General features: G+C 36.5%; 1 long non-coding RNA gene across 1 annotated transcript in view; it reads left to right on the forward strand.

The window, feature by feature from the left end:
• Window positions 1-20171, forward strand: part of LOC144007653 (uncharacterized) — a 94361-nt gene that overhangs the window by 5305 nt on the left and 68885 nt on the right. The window contains exon 3 of the long non-coding RNA XR_013280297.1: window positions 4465-4539. This is a non-coding gene — a long non-coding RNA (uncharacterized LOC144007653). The remainder of the gene's footprint in view (window positions 1-4464; window positions 4540-20171) is intronic.

The following is a 20171-nucleotide window of genomic DNA, read 5'->3' on the forward strand; positions in this document are numbered from 1 at the left end:
TTTTCAAGCACATAGACTACAATAAGAGTGAGCACATTTATCATGTGACATGCAAACACGTGCATTGGGTGAGCCATCCACATCCAGTTACTGCAATGTTATTCAGCGTCGCGTCCCACCGTGTGTTAAAGTGCCGTCTGCGCAAATGGAGGAGAGATGATAGCGGCACAAAAGTGCATTATACATGTCCGATTGTCATTTATAACAATTAGGGATGCAACGATAAGGGCAATATTGTGATACTGAAACTTCCATGATATTGGTGCTGCCATGGTCACAATACTTGAAAGGCACACATCTGTCTGGTCGATATCCATCTGCGCAGTTCTAGCACCCTCCAGTGGAAATTTTTTTAGTGCAACTTAAGTTCCACTAGGGATGTTTTGGCTTTCTATGTTTAAAACCGATGCTAATTGTCAGATGAAGGGGAACCTAATTTGCTTGTGAGGCGATAAATGCGTGTTTGCATTAGCACGTGACTCAATATTGTTATTAGAGATGTCAGGTGGTTCATATGCATTGATGTTATGTTCTTTTTTTAGCATGAGCTCTTTTTCACAACATTGTGATATTTTTTTAAACATCGCTTAACCCCCCCACCCCCTGTGCGATAATTGCCACATCGTGACCTTTGGATATTGTTACACCCCCAATAACAACCAGCAAAGTGTGACACCTGCACGAAATGTTTGGGGGCTGTTGCTGCGGTTAAACTGTGGGCTGTAGTTTGGGGACCCCTGCTGCAAGCCATAATACCAGAAAGTTGGGTGGAAGTATTCAGACAGGCACATTGAGTGAAATGTGATTGTCTTTTTGTGAAAGAAGTGTTAATGTGCAAATTTGCATTAGTGCTCCATTGCATAAGCAAACTGTGATGACAGCAGAATGCTGTCGCTCAAAATGATTGAGTGCATGGGTGTGATGACGGCTGTTGGGATAGGCTGGAAATGGAGTGTTGCCTTTTGTGTAAAATCCTTTTTTTTTTTTTTTTTTTAGGTGTCTGGTGGTGGTTAGATAATTTAATTGAATCATGAATATGTGGTGGGCTTTGATGCTGCTAATCCAAATTGCCTGCCTCATGTGGTCCAACTCGGGCCACATGAGGCCGGCCATGTTGGGCCGCCCGACATGGTGTGGACTCATGCGAAGGTAGATTTTTCAAACGCAGATGACCATAAGGTTGCTGTGTCGAGTGCTTGTAAGATAGAATGTCAGTTTGGGGCCTAATGAAACCTGTAGCTGTGAATCAAGAAAAGGCAAACAAACATGTATGGAAAGTCACTCAATTTGTCTTTGGATGCCCAACCATCAAAAACAGTAATATGCATTATTCAGAGCAACAGATAAGACAAGATAACTAACTCCTGTTGCTTAATGATGCCTACATTTTCTGTTAATAATTCTGGCAACCCAGTGTAGTTTTCCCTCTCCAAAAGTGGTGTTTGGGGACCACTATGTAGCCAGTTTTCCATGTTTAGCTTCCACGAGGACTGCCGTCAGGCTTTCATAGATTCTGATGCGATGGATATTGAATCCACCAGTGTTCGAACATGGGAAATAGGATGTGTAGTGTTCCATGAGGAAGAGGATCGGGAAACCTTGTTGTAGTGGAGAAGATTTGCAAAGGGCTTCATGAACCTGGGATGAAAGTGTTGTCTGTGGCGCCATCCTTGGGATAAAGATGGAAGTGAGCATTTAATAATGCACAGCATCCCATTGTTATGTTGCTAATTGGAGCATTTGTTGTTGTTTTTTTCTAGTTGCTATGTAGCGCAAAAGGTTTGAGTAAGGTTGTTGTGCGTGGGGGGTCAGCTTTTGCAGAGTCGCTTTTACATGTTGCTTAATGAAGTAAAAGAATTGTGTGCCCTCAATAGTCTGGTATGCAATTTTCAGGAGAACGCCTGGATTTGGTGTTTACTAAGACTAATGCTGGAGGAGCATATCTTTACTGTCACGACTTGACTAGTATAATATTCTTCCATCTTCAAGGTTTGAACCTTAAGCAAGATGTTTTTGTTGAATACCTGTCTACCAAAAATGGCCGTTTAAAAATTGATTTGGCTGTTTATTGCATTGATCTGAGAATTGTGCACAGCAACATGGTGGCATATTGCTCAATTGATGCTTTTCAATACCCCCAAACGACAGCCAACCACATCCGTAGGCTGTGCCAACTTCAATTAATGTTTCAGTTCTGTCTGTGCACTGACTGCATTCCCACCTCTGTTAACTAACAATGTTATCTGCCAGCATAACAGATGGCAGACTTGTATGTTTGTAATTGTTAGCAACCAGGGAAGGCAAAGTGTCCCTTTTTTATGACCAGGTGCAGTAAGGAATGTCCTTTTTCAAAAGATCATATACAGCAATTTGTATTTTCATTTTTTAGAAAGGCTATGCACAGCATGAGACTTTTTTTTCATCGTGCGCATGTTCATCAAGTCAGGCATTTGTTTTGTTTGCAGGAGTGAGTATGTACAGTGCTGGGTAGGGGTGTTAAAAAAAATCGATTCGGCGATATATCGCGATACTACATCGCGCGATTCTCGAATCGATTCAATAATCGGCAGAATCGATTATTTTTTTATTTTTTTATTTATTTTTTTATTTTTTTTAGGATTCACACCTTGAGCATGGAAGAATGGTATATGAACGGCACATTAAGCCTTAATATTTTTATTTTAATGCTGTTCAAATGTGAAACAGATTGCAAACTGTTTGTGTACAGTGGCTCACGGTTATAAGCCTCAAGTTTTAGATAAATATATTCATACAAATCTTACAGTGTACATGTACAAATTTACTGATAGTATTTTCTAAATTTGAATGGGAAAAAATCGCAACAATCGACTTATAAATTCGTATCGGGATTAATCGGTATCGAATCGTGACCATTCGTATCGGGATTAATCGGTATCGAATCGAATCGTGACCTGTGAATCGTGATACGAATCGAATCGTCAGGTACTAGGCAATTCACACCCCTAGTGCTGGGTGTTTCCACTCTCATAAATCAGCATGCATAGCAAGATTTTTTTCTTAATGACTTTGTATAGCAAACTATCATGCATAGTGTTTTTTTTTAATTTGCAATATTTAAAGATGGCCAAGCATTGCAATAGGCCATTACCATTTTGGAAGAAATAGAGGTGGTACAGTACATTGTCATATTTCAGTGCGAAATTCTTATTTGATTTTTTGGCTGGTTGCTAAATGTGGTGGGTCACAGTTGCAAGATTGAAGCTTGTTTTCCTTTAGGACACATGGAACATATCACATTATTTGCAACATTGTTGTCTGAAAGAAGGGCATTTGGGCAGAAGCTGATGGCTTGTCAGAAACTGCCCTCATTGATTGCCAGAATGAATCAGTTGTGCACATTGCTCAGAATAGTCTTTGATTCATATTCATTTAGTTTATCTTGAATGAATTTGTGTAGCTCGTGTCTATAGTCTCAGTCATTTGGAACTGGTGAGTTGGTCCCCAGACGACACCAGCAGGCCTACGGTGTTAGGTGAGTGGTGATGGCAAGTGTGTGTTTTTGTTGTTCACCAGCAGTGTCTTTGTGGCTGCTGCTGGATTCGCTTTTGCACATGTTGTGGTTTCCAGAAGAGCAGATCAGCTGGCAACATGCATCTTGATATAAAGCAACACTACTTTGATTTTGGCTAGCTCAGCAATGACAGCTGGCAGATGGCACTTGCAGCTCCTGAAAGAGGACTCCTGAGTGTGACCAAGGCTAGCCCACGCCAGCTGCATTACAGGAACCAGGTCACTGACCCAACGGTGCGTTTTGACAGCAGATTCATTGTAGCTGTAATACAGCTTCATCACGTAGCCTGGAACGCTACAACCAATGCTCAAACAGAATTTGAGTGAGACCACATTTAGACTTACATGGGAAACATGCATCAATGCAGGTGTATGAATGAGAACTGTTGAGTTATTTTGGAGATGGTGGTGACGGAGTGCTTTGTCTACGACGGTGGCTCAAAAGAGCAATTTTAGATGCGCCTTAAAATGTCAATGCAAAAATCAACAAGCAGCTAGAAATTGAGTGCAGGAGCAAGTACAGATGCGCTCGAAGCCAGCACAAGTGTCAGATCAAGGAACATATTTCCACACAGACATTAACAGCGTGCATGCGGAAGTGCGGTGATGAGTATTCTATAAATTTGGCAATGAATCTTTGCCACTGTCCGTTAAACACATGATCAGTGCCTTTTTTCTTTTAGTGTGCTTGGCCAGGGACACGTCCTCATTTTTTTTTTTTTTTTACAATGTTCATGCATGGTCAGGGCCACCTTTACATTTTTACAACCCACAAAATATTATATTTGGCACTGACATGCTGCCTTTTCTTTGCATTTTCCCAATGCATATTTGCAACAAGGGCAGTGCAATGTTGCGTGGTTGCTCGTGCACTGAAAGTTCACTTTGCACATTGTGTTTTTGCCTTGGCAGGCGAAGGTTGCTGGTGAAGGACGCTGGTGAAGAATGTCTTCCTTGCTGGTGTTAATTGGCAGCACTTCAGATTTGGTAAGTCCCTTAAAGTATTTTTGCTATTTGTCCTTCTTTGAGTAGTATTTGAGGTGGTCCCAAGTGTCGTTTGCCAAGTATTTTTAGTTGGTTCAAAATTCTTTTTTTTTTGCCAAGTATTTGAATTGGTTCCAAGTGTTTTGTTGTCTAGTATGTGAAGTGGTCCCAAGTATCTTTTGCCAAGTGTTTTTTTGCCAATATTTGAATTGGCTCCAAGTGTTTTTCGTCAAGTGTTTGAATTGATTCCAAGTGTCTTTTGTCAAGTATTTGTAGTGATTCCAAGTGTCTTTTGCAAAGTTTTTGTAGTGTTTCCAAGTGTTTTTTGCAAAGTAGTTGTAGTGATTCCAAGTGTCTTTTGTCAAGTATTTGTAGTGATTCCAAGTATTTTTTGTCAAGTATTTGTAGTGATTCCAAGTGTTTTTTGTCAAGTATTTGTAGTGATTCCAAGTGTTTTTTGTCAAGTATTTGTAGTGATTCCAAGTGTTTTTTGTCAAGTATTTGTAGCGATTCCAAGTGTTTTTTGCAAAGTTTTTGTAGTGATTCCAAGTGTTTTTTGCCAAGTATTTGTAGTGATTCCAAGTGTTTTTTGTCAAGTATTTGTAGTGATTCCAAGTGTTTTTTGTCAAGTATTTGTAGTGATTCCAAGTGTTTTTTGTCAAGTATTTGTAGTGATTCCAAGTGTTTTTTGTCAAGTATTTGTAGTGATTCCAAGTGTTTTTTGTCAAGTATTTGCAGTGATTCCAAGTGTTTTTCGTCAAGTGTTTGAATTGATTCCAAGTGTCTTTTGTCAAGTATTTGTAGTGATTCCAAGTGTCTTTTGCAAAGTTTTTGTAGTGATTCCAAGTGTTTTTTGCAAAGTATTTGTAGTGATTCCAAGTGTCTTTTGTCAAGTATTTGAAGTGATCCCAAGTGTTTTTTGCAAAGTTTTTGTAGTGATTCCAAGTGTTTTTTGCAAAGTAGTTGTAGTGATTCCAAGTGTCTTTTGTCAAGTATTTGTAGTGATTCCAAGTATTTTTTGTCAAGTATTTGTAGTGATTCCAAGTATTTTTTGTCGAGTATTTGTAGTGATTCCAAGTGTTTTTTGTCAAGTATTTGTAGTGATTCCAAGTGTTTTTTGTCAAGTATTTGTAGTGATTCCAAGTGTTTTTTTGTCAAGTATTTGTAGTGATTCCAAGTGTTTTTTGTCAAGTATTTGTAGTGATTCCAAGTGTTTTTTGCAAAGTTTTTGTAGTGATTCCAAGTGTTTTTTGCCAAGTATTTGTAGTGATTCCAAGTGTGTTTGCAGTGATTCCAAGTGTCTTTTGCTTAGTGTTTGTAGTGATTCCAAGTGTTTTTTGCCAAGTATTTGTAGTGATTCCAAGTGTGTTTGCAGTGATTCCAAGTGTCTTTTGCTTAGTGTTAGTAGTGATTACAAGTGTCTTTTGCTTAGTGTTTGTAGTGATTCCAAGTGTTTTTTGTCAAGTATTTGTAGTGATTCCAAGTGTTTTTTGCAAAGTTTTTGTAGTGATTCCAAGTGTTTTTTGCCAAGTATTTGTAGTGATTCCAAGTGTGTTTGCAGTGATTCCAAGTGTCTTTTGCAAAGTATTTGTAGTGATTCCAAGTGTCTTTTGCTTAGTGTTTGTAGTGATTCCAAGTGTCTTTTGCTTAGTGTTTGTGCTGATTCCAAGTGTCTTTTGCAAAGTATTTGTAGTGATTCCAAGTGTCTTTTGCAAAGTATTTGTAGTGATTCCAAGTGTCTTTTGCTTAGTGTTTGTAGTGATTCCAAGTGTCTTTTGTTTAGGGTTTGTGCTGATTCCAAGTGTCTTTTGCTTAGTGTTTGTAGTGATTCCAAGTGTCTTTTGCTTAGTGTTTGTGCTTATTCCAAGTGTCTTTTTTCAAGTATTTGTAGTGAGTCAAAGTGTCTTTTTTCAAGTATTTGTAGTGATTCCAAGTGTGTTTGCAGTGATTCCAAGTGTCTTTTGCTTAGTGTTTGTAGTGATTCCAAGTGTCTTTTTTCAAGTATTTGTAGTGATTCCAAGTGTGTTTGCAGTGATTCCAAGTGTCTTTTGCTTAGTGTTTGTAGTGATTCCAAGTGTCTTTTGCTTAGTGTTTGTGCTGATTCCAAGTGTCTTTTTTCAAGTATTTGTAGTGATTCCAAGTGTGTTTGCAGTGATTCCAAGTGTCTTTTGCTTAGTGTTAGTAGTGATTCCAAGTGTCTTTTGCTTAGTGGTTGTAGTGATTCCAAGTGTCTTTTGCTTAGTGTTTGTAGTGATTCCAAGTGTCTTTTGCTTAGTGTTTGTAGTTATTCCAAGCGTCTTTTGTCAAGTATTTGCAGTGATTCCAAGTGTCTTTTGCTTAGGGCTTGTGCTGATTCCAAGTGTCTTTTGCTTAGGGTTTGTGCTGATTCCAAGTGTCTTTTGCTTAGTGTTTGTAGTGATTCCAAGCGTCTTTTGTCAAGTATTTGCAGTGATTCTAAGTGTCTTTTGCTTAGTGTTTGTAGTGATTCCAAGTGTCTTTTGTCAAGTATTTGCAGTGATTCTAAGTGTCTTTTGCTTAGTGTTTGTAGTGATTCCAAGTGTCTTTTGCTTAGGGTTTGTGCTGATTCCAAGTGTCTTTTGCTTAGTGTTTGTAGTGATTCTAAGTGTATTTTGGCAAGTATTTGTAGTGATTCCAAGTGTCTTTTGTTTAGTGTTTGTAGTGATTCCAAGTGTCTTTTGCTTAGTGTTTGTAGTGATTCTAAGTGTATTTTGGCAAGTATTTGTAGTGATTCCAAGTGTCTTTTGTTTAGTGTTTGTAGTGATTCCAAGTGTCTTTTGTCATGTATTTGTAGTGATTCCAAGTGTCTTTTTTCAAGTATTTGTAGTGAGTCAAAGTGTCTTTTTTCAAGTATTTGTGCTGATTCCAAGTGTCTTTTGCTTAGTGTTTGTAGTGATTCCAAGTGTCTTTTGCAAAGTATTTGTAGTGATTCCAAGTGTCTTTTTTCAAGTATTTGTAGTGAGTCAAAGTGTCTTTTTTCAAGTATTTGTGCTGATTCCAAGTGTCTTTTGCTCAGTGTTTGTAGTGGTTCCAAGTGTTTTTTGCCAAGTATTTGTAGTGATTCCAAGTGTGTTTGCAGTGATTCCAAGTGTCTTTTGCAAAGTATTTGTAGTGATTCCAAGTGTCTTTTGCTTAGTGTTTGTAGTGATTCCAAGTGTCTTTTGCTTAGTGTTTGTGCTGATTCCAAGTGTCTTTTGCAAAGTATTTGTGGTGATTCCAAGTGTCTTTTGCAAAGTATTTGTAGTGATTCCAAGTGTCTTTTGCAAAGTATTTGTAGTGATTCCAAGTGTCTTTTTTCAAGTATTTGTAGTGAGTCAAAGTGTCTTTTTTCAAGTATTTGTGCTGATTCCAAGTGTCTTTTGCAAAGTTTTTGTAGTGATTCCAAGTGTTTTTTGCCAAGTATTTGTAGTGATTCCAAGTGTGTTTGCAGTGATTCCAAGTGTCTTTTGCAAAGTATTTGTAGTGATTCCAAGTGTCTTTTGCTTAGTGTTTGTAGTGATTCCAAGTGTCTTTTGCTTAGTGTTTGTGCTGATTCCAAGTGTCTTTTGCAAAGTATTTGTGGTGATTCCAAGTGTCTTTTGCAAAGTATTTGTAGTGATTCCAAGTGTCTTTTGCTTAGTGTTTGTAGTGATTCCAAGTGTCTTTTGTTTAGGGTTTGTGCTGATTCCAAGTGTCTTTTGCTTAGTGTTTGTAGTGATTCCAAGTGTCTTTTGCTTAGGGTTTGTGCTGATTCCAAGTGTCTTTTTTCAAGTATTTGTAGTGATTCCAAGTGTGTTTGCAGTGATTCCAAGTGTCTTTTGCTTAGTGTTTGTAGTGATTCCAAGTGTCTTTTGCTTAGTGTTTGTGCTGATTCCAAGTGTCTTTTTTCAAGTATTTGTAGTGATTCCAAGTGTGTTTGCAGTGATTCCAAGTGTCTTTTGCTTAGTGTTAGTAGTGATTCCAAGTGTCTTTTGCTTAGTGGTTGTAGTGATTCCAAGTGTCTTTTGCTTAGTGTTTGTAGTGATTCCAAGTGTCTTTTGCTTAGTGTTTGTAGTTATTCCAAGCGTCTTTTGTCAAGTATTTGCAGTGATTCCAAGTGTCTTTTGCTTAGGGCTTGTGCTGATTCCAAGTGTCTTTTGCTTAGGGTTTGTGCTGATTCCAAGTGTCTTTTGCTTAGTGTTTGTAGTGATTCCAAGCGTCTTTTGTCAAGTATTTGCAGTGATTCTAAGTGTCTTTTGCTTAGTGTTTGTAGTGATTCCAAGTGTCTTTTGTCAAGTATTTGCAGTGATTCTAAGTGTCTTTTGCTTAGTGTTTGTAGTGATTCCAAGTGTCTTTTGCTTAGGGTTTGTGCTGATTCCAAGTGTCTTTTGCTTAGTGTTTGTAGTGATTCTAAGTGTATTTTGGCAAGTATTTGTAGTGATTCCAAGTGTCTTTTGTTTAGTGTTTGTAGTGATTCCAAGTGTCTTTTGTCATGTATTTGTAGTGATTCCAAGTGTCTTTTTTCAAGTATTTGTAGTGAGTCAAAGTGTCTTTTTTCAAGTATTTGTGCTGATTCCAAGTGTCTTTTGCTTAGTGTTTGTAGTGATTCCAAGTGTCTTTTGCAAAGTATTTGTAGTGATTCCAAGTGTCTTTTTTCAAGTATTTGTAGTGAGTCAAAGTGTCTTTTTTCAAGTATTTGTGCTGATTCCAAGTGTCTTTTGCTCAGTGTTTGTAGTGGTTCCAAGTGTTTTTTGCCAAGTATTTGTAGTGATTCCAAGTGTGTTTGCAGTGATTCCAAGTGTCTTTTGCAAAGTATTTGTAGTGATTCCAAGTGTCTTTTGCTTAGTGTTTGTAGTGATTCCAAGTGTCTTTTGCTTAGTGTTTGTGCTGATTCCAAGTGTCTTTTGCAAAGTATTTGTGGTGATTCCAAGTGTCTTTTGCAAAGTATTTGTAGTGATTCCAAGTGTCTTTTGCAAAGTATTTGTAGTGATTCCAAGTGTCTTTTTTCAAGTATTTGTAGTGAGTCAAAGTGTCTTTTTTCAAGTATTTGTGCTGATTCCAAGTGTCTTTTGCAAAGTTTTTGTAGTGATTCCAAGTGTTTTTTGCCAAGTATTTGTAGTGATTCCAAGTGTGTTTGCAGTGATTCCAAGTGTCTTTTGCAAAGTATTTGTAGTGATTCCAAGTGTCTTTTGCTTAGTGTTTGTAGTGATTCCAAGTGTCTTTTGCTTAGTGTTTGTGCTGATTCCAAGTGTCTTTTGCAAAGTATTTGTGGTGATTCCAAGTGTCTTTTGCAAAGTATTTGTAGTGATTCCAAGTGTCTTTTGCTTAGTGTTTGTAGTGATTCCAAGTGTCTTTTGTTTAGGGTTTGTGCTGATTCCAAGTGTCTTTTGCTTAGTGTTTGTAGTGATTCCAAGTGTCTTTTGCTTAGGGTTTGTGCTGATTCCAAGTGTCTTTTTTCAAGTATTTGTAGTGATTCCAAGTGTGTTTGCAGTGATTCCAAGTGTCTTTTGCTTAGTGTTTGTAGTGATTCCAAGTGTCTTTTGCTTAGTGTTTGTGCTGATTCCAAGTGTCTTTTTTCAAGTATTTGTAGTGATTCCAAGTGTGTTTGCAGTGATTCCAAGTGTCTTTTGCTTAGTGTTAGTAGTGATTCCAAGTGTCTTTTGCTTAGTGGTTGTAGTGATTCCAAGTGTCTTTTGCTTAGTGTTTGTAGTGATTCCAAGTGTCTTTTGCTTAGTGTTTGTAGTTATTCCAAGCGTCTTTTGTCAAGTATTTGCAGTGATTCCAAGTGTCTTTTGCTTAGGGCTTGTGCTGATTCCAAGTGTCTTTTGCTTAGGGTTTGTGCTGATTCCAAGTGTCTTTTGCTTAGTGTTTGTAGTGATTCCAAGCGTCTTTTGTCAAGTATTTGCAGTGATTCTAAGTGTCTTTTGCTTAGTGTTTGTAGTGATTCCAAGTGTCTTTTGTCAAGTATTTGCAGTGATTCTAAGTGTCTTTTGCTTAGTGTTTGTAGTGATTCCAAGTGTCTTTTGCTTAGGGTTTGTGCTGATTCCAAGTGTCTTTTGCTTAGTGTTTGTAGTGATTCTAAGTGTATTTTGGCAAGTATTTGTAGTGATTCCAAGTGTCTTTTGTTTAGTGTTTGTAGTGATTCCAAGTGTCTTTTGCTTAGTGTTTGTAGTGATTCTAAGTGTATTTTGGCAAGTATTTGTAGTGATTCCAAGTGTCTTTTGTTTAGTGTTTGTAGTGATTCCAAGTGTCTTTTGTCATGTATTTGTAGTGATTCCAAGTGTCTTTTTTCAAGTATTTGTAGTGAGTCAAAGTGTCTTTTTTCAAGTATTTGTGCTGATTCCAAGTGTCTTTTGCTTAGTGTTTGTAGTGATTCCAAGTGTCTTTTGCAAAGTATTTGTAGTGATTCCAAGTGTCTTTTTTCAAGTATTTGTAGTGAGTCAAAGTGTCTTTTTTTCAAGTATTTGTGCTGATTCCAAGTGTCTTTTGCTCAGTGTTTGTAGTGGTTCCAAGTGTCTTTTGCAAAGTATTTGTAGTGATTCCAAGTGTCTTTTCCAAGTATTTGTAGTGATTCCAAGTGTCTTCTGCTTAGTGTTTGTAGTGATTCCAAGTGTCTTCTGCTTAGTGTTTGTAGTGATTCCAAGTGTCTTTTACTTAGTGTTTGTGCTAATTCCAAGTGTCTTTCATATAGTTTTTTTGCCAATTCCATGTGTATTTTACTTAGTGTTTGTGCTAATTCTAAGTGTCTTTTACTTAGGGTTTGTGCCAATTCCAAGTGTCTTTTACTTAGGGTTTGTGCCAATTCCAAGTGTCTTTTACTTAGGGTTTGTGCCAATTCCAAGTGTCTTTTACTTAGTGTTTGTAGTGATTCCAAGTGTCTTTTACTTAGTGTTTGTGCTAATTCCAAGTGTCTTTTACTTAGTGTTTGTAGTGATTCCAAGTGCCTTTTACTTAGGGTTTGTAGTGATTCCAAGTGTCTTTTACTTAGTGTTTGTGCTAATTCCAAGTGTCTTTTACTTAGTGTTTGTGCCAATTCTAAGTGTCTTTAATTAGTGTTTGTGCCAATTCCAAGTGTCTTTTACTTAGTGTTTGTGCTAATTCTAAGTGTCTTTTACTTAGTGTTTGTGCTAATTCCAAGCGTCTTTTACTTAGTGTTTGTGCCAATTCCAAGTGTCTTTTACTTAGTGTTTGTAGTGATTCGAAGTGTCTTTTACTTAGTGTTTGTGCCAATTCCAAGTGTCTTTTACTTAGGGTTTGTGCCAATTCCAAGTGTCTTTTACTTAGGGTTTGTGCCAATTCCAAGTGTCTTTTGCTTAGTGTTTGTGCTAATTCCAAATGTCTTTTACTTAGTGTTTGTGCTAATCCCAAGTGTCTTTTACTTAGTGTTTGTGCCAATTCTAAGTGTCTTTAATTAGTGTTTGTGCCAATTCCAAGTGTCTTTTACTTAGTGTTTGTGCTAATTCTAAGTGTCTTTTACTTAGTGTTTGTAGTGATTCCAAGTGTCTTTTACTTAGGGTTTGTGCCAATTCCAAGTGTCTTTTGCTAAGTGTTTGTAGTGATTCCAAGTGTCTTTTGCTTAGTGTTTGTAGTGATTCCAAGTGTCTTTTGCTTAGTGTTTGTGCTAATTCAAAGTGTCTTTTACTTAGTGTTTGTGCTAATTCCAAGTGTCTTTTACTTAGTGTTTGTGCTAATTCCAAGTGTCTTTTACTTAGTGTTTGTGCTAATTCCAAGTGTCTTTTACTTAGTGTTTGTGCTAATTCTAAGTGTCTTTTACTTAGTGTTTGTGCTAATTCTAAGTGTCTTTTACTTAGTGTTTGTAGTGATTCCAAGTGTCTTTTACTTAGTGCTTGTGCTAATTCTAAGTGTCTTTAATTAGTGTTTGTGCCAATTCCAAGTGTCTTTTACTTAGTGTTTGTGCTAATTCTAAGTGTCTTTTACTTAGTGTTTGTAGTGATTCCAAGTGTCTTTTACTTAGGGTTTGTGCCAATTCCAAGTGTCTTTTGCTAAGTGTTTGTAGTGATTCCAAGTGTCTTTTGCTTAGTGTTTGTAGTGATTCCAAGTGTCTTTTGCTTAGTGTTTGTGCTAATTCAAAGTGTCTTTTACTTAGTGTTTGTGCTAATTCCAAGTGTCTTTTACTTAGTGTTTGTGCTTATTCCAAGTGTCTTTTGCAAAGTTTTTGTAGTGATTCCAAGTGTCTTTTACTTAGGGTTTGTGCCAATTCCAAGTGTCTTTTACTTATTGTTTGTAGTGATTCCAAGTGTCTTTTAGTTAGTGTTTGTGCTAATTCCAAGTGTCTTTTACTTAGTGTTTGTAGTGATTCGAAGTGTCTTTTACTTAGTGTTTGTGCCAATTCCAAGTGTCTTTTACTTAGTGTTTGTGCTAATTCCAAGTGTCTTTTACTTAGTGTTTGTGCTAATTCCAAGTGTCTTTTACTTAGTGTTTGTGCTAATTCCAAGTGTCTTTTACTTAGTGTTTGTGCTTATTCCAAGTGTCTTTTGCAAAGTTTTTGTAGTGATTCCAAGTGTTTTTTGTCAAGTATTTGTAGTGATTCCAAGTGTTTTTTGCAAAGTTTTTGTAGTGATTCCAAGTGTTTTTTGCCAAGTATTTGTAGTGATTCCAAGTGTGTTTGCAGTGATTCCAAGTGTCTTTTGCAAAGTATTTGTAGTGATTCCAAGTGTCTTTTGCTTAGTGTTTGTAGTGATTCCAAGTGTCTTTTGCTTAGTGTTTGTGCTGATTCCAAGTGTCTTTTGCAAAGTATTTGTAGTGATTCCAAGTGTCTTTTGCAAAGTATTTGTAGTGATTCCAAGTGTCTTTTGCTTAGTGTTTGTAGTGATTCCAAGTGTCTTTTGTTTAGGGTTTGTGCTGATTCCAAGTGTCTTTTGCTTAGTGTTTGTAGTGATTCCAAGTGTCTTTTGCTTAGTGTTTGTGCTGATTCCAAGTGTCTTTTTTCAAGTATTTGTAGTGATTCCAAGTGTGTTTGCAGTGATTCCAAGTGTCTTTTGCTTAGTGTTAGTAGTGATTCCAAGTGTCTTTTGCTTAGTGGTTGTAGTGATTCCAAGTGTCTTTTGCTTAGTGTTTGTAGTGATTCCAAGTGTCTTTTGCTTAGTGTTTGTAGTTATTCCAAGCGTCTTTTGTCAAGTATTTGCAGTGATTCCAAGTGTCTTTTGCTTAGGGCTTGTGCTGATTCCAAGTGTCTTTTGCTTAGGGTTTGTGCTGATTCCAAGTGTCTTTTGCTTAGTGTTTGTAGTGATTCCAAGCGTCTTTTGTCAAGTATTTGCAGTGATTCTAAGTGTCTTTTGCTTAGTGTTTGTAGTGATTCCAAGTGTCTTTTGTCAAGTATTTGCAGTGATTCTAAGTGTCTTTTGCTTAGTGTTTGTAGTGATTCCAAGTGTCTTTTGCTTAGTGTTTGTAGTGATTCTAAGTGTCTTTTGCTTAGTGTTTGTGCTGATTCCAAGTGTCTTTTGCTTAGTGTTTGTAGTGATTCTAAGTGTATTTTGGCAAGTATTTGTAGTGATTCCAAGTGTCTTTTGTTTAGTGTTTGTAGTGATTCCAAGTGTCTTTTGTCATGTATTTGTAGTGATTCCAAGTGTCTTTTTTCAAGTATTTGTAGTGAGTCAAAGTGTCTTTTTTCAAGTATTTGTGCTGATTCCAAGTGTCTTTTGCTTAGTGTTTGTAGTGATTCCAAGTGTCTTTTGCAAAGTATTTGTAGTGATTCCAAGTGTCTTTTTTCAAGTATTTGTAGTGAGTCAAAGTGTCTTTTTTCAAGTATTTGTGCTGATTCCAAGTGTCTTTTGCTCAGTGTTTGTAGTGGTTCCAAGTGTCTTTTGCAAAGTATTTGTAGTGATTCCAAGTGTCTTTTCCAAGTATTTGTAGTGATTCCAAGTGTCTTCTGCTTAGTGTTTGTAGTGATTCCAAGTGTCTTCTGCTTAGTGTTTGTAGTGATTCCAAGTGTCTTTTACTTAGTGTTTGTGCTAATTCCAAGTGTCTTTCATATAGTTTTTTTGCCAATTCCATGTGTATTTTACTTAGTGTTTGTGCTAATTCTAAGTGTCTTTTACTTAGGGTTTGTGCCAATTCCAAGTGTCTTTTACTTAGGGTTTGTGCCAATTCCAAGTGTCTTTTACTTAGGGTTTGTGCCAATTCCAAGTGTCTTTTACTTAGTGTTTGTAGTGATTCCAAGTGTCTTTTACTTAGTGTTTGTGCTAATTCCAAGTGTCTTTTACTTAGTGTTTGTAGTGATTCCAAGTGCCTTTTACTTAGGGTTTGTAGTGATTCCAAGTGTCTTTTACTTAGTGTTTGTGCTAATTCCAAGTGTCTTTTACTTAGTGTTTGTGCCAATTCTAAGTGTCTTTAATTAGTGTTTGTGCCAATTCCAAGTGTCTTTTACTTAGTGTTTGTGCTAATTCTAAGTGTCTTTTACTTAGTGTTTGTGCTAATTCCAAGCGTCTTTTACTTAGTGTTTGTGCCAATTCCAAGTGTCTTTTACTTAGTGTTTGTAGTGATTCGAAGTGTCTTTTACTTAGTGTTTGTGCCAATTCCAAGTGTCTTTTACTTAGGGTTTGTGCCAATTCCAAGTGTCTTTTACTTAGGGTTTGTGCCAATTCCAAGTGTCTTTTGCTTAGTGTTTGTGCTAATTCCAAATGTCTTTTACTTAGTGTTTGTGCTAATCCCAAGTGTCTTTTACTTAGTGTTTGTGCCAATTCTAAGTGTCTTTAATTAGTGTTTGTGCCAATTCCAAGTGTCTTTTACTTAGTGTTTGTGCTAATTCTAAGTGTCTTTTACTTAGTGTTTGTAGTGATTCCAAGTGTCTTTTACTTAGGGTTTGTGCCAATTCCAAGTGTCTTTTGCTAAGTGTTTGTAGTGATTCCAAGTGTCTTTTGCTTAGTGTTTGTAGTGATTCCAAGTGTCTTTTGCTTAGTGTTTGTGCTAATTCAAAGTGTCTTTTACTTAGTGTTTGTGCTAATTCCAAGTGTCTTTTACTTAGTGTTTGTGCTAATTCCAAGTGTCTTTTACTTAGTGTTTGTGCTAATTCCAAGTGTCTTTTACTTAGTGTTTGTGCTAATTCTAAGTGTCTTTTACTTAGTGTTTGTGCTAATTCTAAGTGTCTTTTACTTAGTGTTTGTAGTGATTCCAAGTGTCTTTTACTTAGTGCTTGTGCTAATTCTAAGTGTCTTTAATTAGTGTTTGTGCCAATTCCAAGTGTCTTTTACTTAGTGTTTGTGCTAATTCTAAGTGTCTTTTACTTAGTGTTTGTAGTGATTCCAAGTGTCTTTTACTTAGGGTTTGTGCCAATTCCAAGTGTCTTTTGCTAAGTGTTTGTAGTGATTCCAAGTGTCTTTTGCTTAGTGTTTGTAGTGATTCCAAGTGTCTTTTGCTTAGTGTTTGTGCTAATTCAAAGTGTCTTTTACTTAGTGTTTGTGCTAATTCCAAGTGTCTTTTACTTAGTGTTTGTGCTAATTCCAAGTGTCTTTTACTTAGTGTTTGTGCTAATTCCAAGTGTCTTTTACTTAGTGTTTGTGCTAATTCTAAGTGTCTTTTACTTAGTGTTTGTGCTAATTCTAAGTGTCTTTTACTTAGTGTTTGTAGTGATTCCAAGTGTCTTTTACTTAGGGTTTGTGCCAATTCCAAGTGTCTTTTGCTAAGTGTTTGTAGTGATTCCAAGTGTCTTTTACTTAGTGTTTGTGCCAATTTCAAGTGTCTTTTACTTAGGGTTTGTGCCAATTCCAAGTGTCTTTTGCTTAGTGTTTGTGCTAATTCCAAGTGTCTTTTACTTAGTGTTTGTAGTGACTCCAAGTGTCTTTTACTTAGTGTTTGTGCTAATTCCAAGTGTCTTTTACTTAGTGTTTGTAGTGATTCCAAGTGTCTTTTACTTAGGGTTTGTGCCAATTCCAAGTGTCTTTTACTTAGGGTTTGTGCCAATTCCAAGTGTCTTTTACTTAGTGTTTGTGCTAATTCCAAGTGTCTTTTACTTAGTGTTTGCAGTGATTTCAAGTGTCTTTTACTTAGTGTTTGTGCCAATTCCAAGTGTCTTTTACTTAGTGTTTGTGCCAATTCTAAGTGTCTTTTACTTAGGGTTTGTGCCAATTCCAAGTGTCTTTTACTCAGTGTTTGTGCCAATTCCAAGTGTCTTTTAGTTAGTGTTTGTGCTAATCCCAAGTGTCTTTTACTTAGTGTTTGTAGTGATTCCAAGTGTCTTTTACTTAGTGTTTGTGCCAATTCCAAGTGTCTTTTGCTTAGTGTTTGTGCTAATTCCAAGTGTCTTTTACTTAGTGTTTGTGCTTATTCCAAGTGTCTTTTGCAAAGTTTTTGTAGTGATTCCAAGTGTCTTTTACTTAGGGTTTGTGCCAATTCCAAGTGTCTTTTACTTATTGTTTGTAGTGATTCCAAGTGTCTTTTACTTAGTGTTTGTGCCAATTCCAAGTGTCTTTTACTTAGTGTTTGTGCTAATTCCAAGTGTCTTTTACTTAGTGTTTGTAGTGATTCGAAGTGTCTTTTACTTAGTGTTTGTGCCAATTCCAAGTGTCTTTTACTTAGGGTTTGTGCCAATTCCAAGTGTCTTTTACTTAGTGTTTGTGCCAATTCCAAGTGTCTTTTGCTTAGTGTTTGTGCCAATTCCAAGTGTCTTTTAGTTAGTGTTTGTGCTAATTCCAAGTGTCTTTTACTTAGTGTTTGTGCTAATTCCAAGTGTCTTTTACTTAGTGTTTGTGCTAATTCCAAGTGTCTTTTACTTAGTGTTTGTAGTGATTCCAAGTGTCTTTTACTTAGCTTTTGTTCTAATTCCAAGTGTCTTTTACTTAGTGTTTGTAGTGATTCCAAGTGCCTTTTACTTAGGGTTTGTGCCAATTCCAAGTGTCTTTTACTTAGGGTTTGTGCCAATTCCAAGTGTCTTTTACTTAGTGTTTGCAGTGATTTCAAGTGTCTTTTACTTAGTGTTTGTGCTAATTCCAAGTGTCTTTCACTTAGTGTTTGTGCCAATTCCAAGTGTATTTTACTTAGTGTTTGTGCTAATTCTAAGTGTCTTTTACTTAGGGTTTGTGCCAATTCCAAGTGTCTTTTACTTAGGGTTTGTGCCAATTCCAAGTGTCTTTTACTTAGGGTTTGTGCCAATTCCAAGTGTCTTTTACTTAGTGTTTGTGCTAATTCCAAGTGTCTTTTACTTAGTGTTTGTGCTAATCCCAAGTGTCTTTTACTTAGTGTTTGTGCCAATTCTAAGTGTCTTTAATTAGTGTTTGTGCCAATTCCAAGTGTCTTTTGCTAAGTGTTTGTAGTGATTCCAAGTGTCTTTTGCTTTGTGTTTGTGCTAATTCCAAGTGTCTTTTACTTAGTGTTTGTGCCAATTCTAAGTGTCTTTGATTAGTGTTTGTGCCAATTCCAAGTGTCTTTTGCTAAGTGTTTGTAGTGATTCCAAGTGTCTTTTGCTTTGTGTTTGTGCTAATTCCAAGTGTCTTTTACTTAGTGTTTGTGCCAATTCCAAGTGTCTTTTGCTAAGTGTTTGTAGTGATTCCAAGTGTCTTTTACTTAGGGTTTGTGCCAATTCCAAGTGTCTTTTACTTAGTGTTTGTGCCAATTCCAAGTGTCTTTTACTTAGTGTTTGTGCTAATTCCAAGTGTCTTTTACTTAGTGTTTGTGCTAATTCCAAGTGTCTTTTACTTAGTGTTTGTAGTGATTCCAAGTGTCTTTTACTTAGGGTTTGTGCCAATTCCAAGTGTCTTTTACTTAGGGTTTGTGCCAATTCCAAGTGTCTTTTACTTAGTGTTTGTGCTAATTCCAAGTGTCTTTTACTTAGTGTTTGTGCCAATTCCAAGTGTCTTTTACTTAGTGTTTGTGCTAATTCTAAGTGTATTTTACTTAGGGTTTGTGCCAATTCCAAGTGTCTTTTACTTAGGGTTTGTGCCAATTCCAAGTGTCTTTTGCTTAGTGTTTGTGCTTATTCCAAGTGTCTTTTGCAAAGTTTTTGTAGTGATTCCAAGTGTCTTTTACTTAGGGTTTGTGCCAATTCCAAGTGTCTTTTACTTAGTGTTTGTGCTAATTCCAAGTGTCTTTTACTTAGTGTTTGTAGTGATTCCAAGTGTCTTTTACTTAGGGTTTGTGCCAATTCCAAATGTCTTTTACTTAGGGTTTGTGCCAATTCCAAGTGTCTTTTACTTAGTGTTTGTGCTAATTCCAAGTGTCTTTTACTTAGTGTTTGTGCTAATTCTAAGTGTCTTTTACTTAGTGTTTGCAGTGATTCCAAGTGTCTTTTACTTAGGGTTTGTGCCAATTCCAAGTGTCTTTTGCTAAGTGTTTGTAGTGATTCCAAGTGTCTTTTACTTAGTGTTTGTGCCAATTCTAAGTGTCTTTTACTTAGGGTTTGTGCCAATTCCAAGTGTCTTTTACTCAGTGTTTGTGCCAATTCCAAGTGTCTTTTAGGTAGTGTTTGTGCTAATCCCAAGTGTCTTTTACTTAGTGTTTGTAGTGATTCCAAGTGTCTTTTACTTAGTGTTTGTGCCAATTCCAAGTGTCTTTTGCTTAGTGTTTGTGCTAATTCCAAGTGTCTTTTACTTAGTGTTTGTGCTAATTCCAAGTGTCTTTTACTTAGTGTTTGTGCTAATTCCAAGTGTCTTTTACTTAGTGTTTGTAGTGATTCGAAGTGTCTTTTACTTAGTGTTTGTGCCAATTCCAAGTGTCTTTTACTTAGGGTTTGTGCCAATTCCAAGTGTCTTTTACTTAGTGTTTGTGCTTATTCCAAGTGTCTTTTGCAAAGTTTTTGTAGTGATTCCAAGTGTCTTTTACTTAGGGTTTGTGCCAATTCCAAGTGTCTTTTACTTAGGGTTTGTGCCAATTCCAAGTGTCTTTTACTTAGTGTTTGTGCTAATTCCAAGTGTCTTTCATATAGTTTTTTTGCCAATTCCATGTGTATTTTACTTAGGGTTTGTGCCAATTCCAAGTGTCTTTTACTCAGTGTTTGTGCCAATTCCAAGTGTCTTTTAGTTAGTGTTTGTGCTAATCCCAAGTGTCTTTTACTTAGTGTTTGTAGTGATTCCAAGTGTCTTTTACTTAGTGTTTGTGCCAATTCCAAGTGTCTTTTGCTTAGTGTTTGTGCTAATTCCAAGTGTCTTTTACTTAGTGTTTGTGCTTATTCCAAGTGTCTTTTGCAAAGTTTTTGTAGTGATTCCAAGTGTCTTTTACTTAGGGTTTGTGCCAATTCCAAGTGTCTTTTACTTATTGTTTGTAGTGATTCCAAGTGTCTTTTACTTAGTGTTTGTGCCAATTCCAAGTGTCTTTTACTTAGTGTTTGTGCTAATTCCAAGTGTCTTTTACTTAGTGTTTGTAGTGATTCGAAGTGTCTTTTACTTAGTGTTTGTGCCAATTCCAAGTGTCTTTTACTTAGGGTTTGTGCCAATTCCAAGTGTCTTTTACTTAGTGTTTGTGCCAATTCCAAGTGTCTTTTGCTTAGTGTTTGTGCCAATTCCAAGTGTCTTTTAGTTAGTGTTTGTGCTAATTCCAAGTGTCTTTTACTTAGTGTTTGTGCTAATTCCAAGTGTCTTTTACTTAGTGTTTGTGCTAATTCCAAGTGTCTTTTACTTAGTGTTTGTAGTGATTCCAAGTGTCTTTTACTTAGCTTTTGTGCTAATTCCAAGTGTCTTTTACTTAGTGTTTGTAGTGATTCCAAGTGCCTT

This window comes from Festucalex cinctus, chromosome 19 (assembly GCF_051991245.1).
Source record: "Festucalex cinctus isolate MCC-2025b chromosome 19, RoL_Fcin_1.0, whole genome shotgun sequence".
NCBI classification, from domain to species: Eukaryota; Metazoa; Chordata; class Actinopteri; order Syngnathiformes; family Syngnathidae; genus Festucalex; species Festucalex cinctus.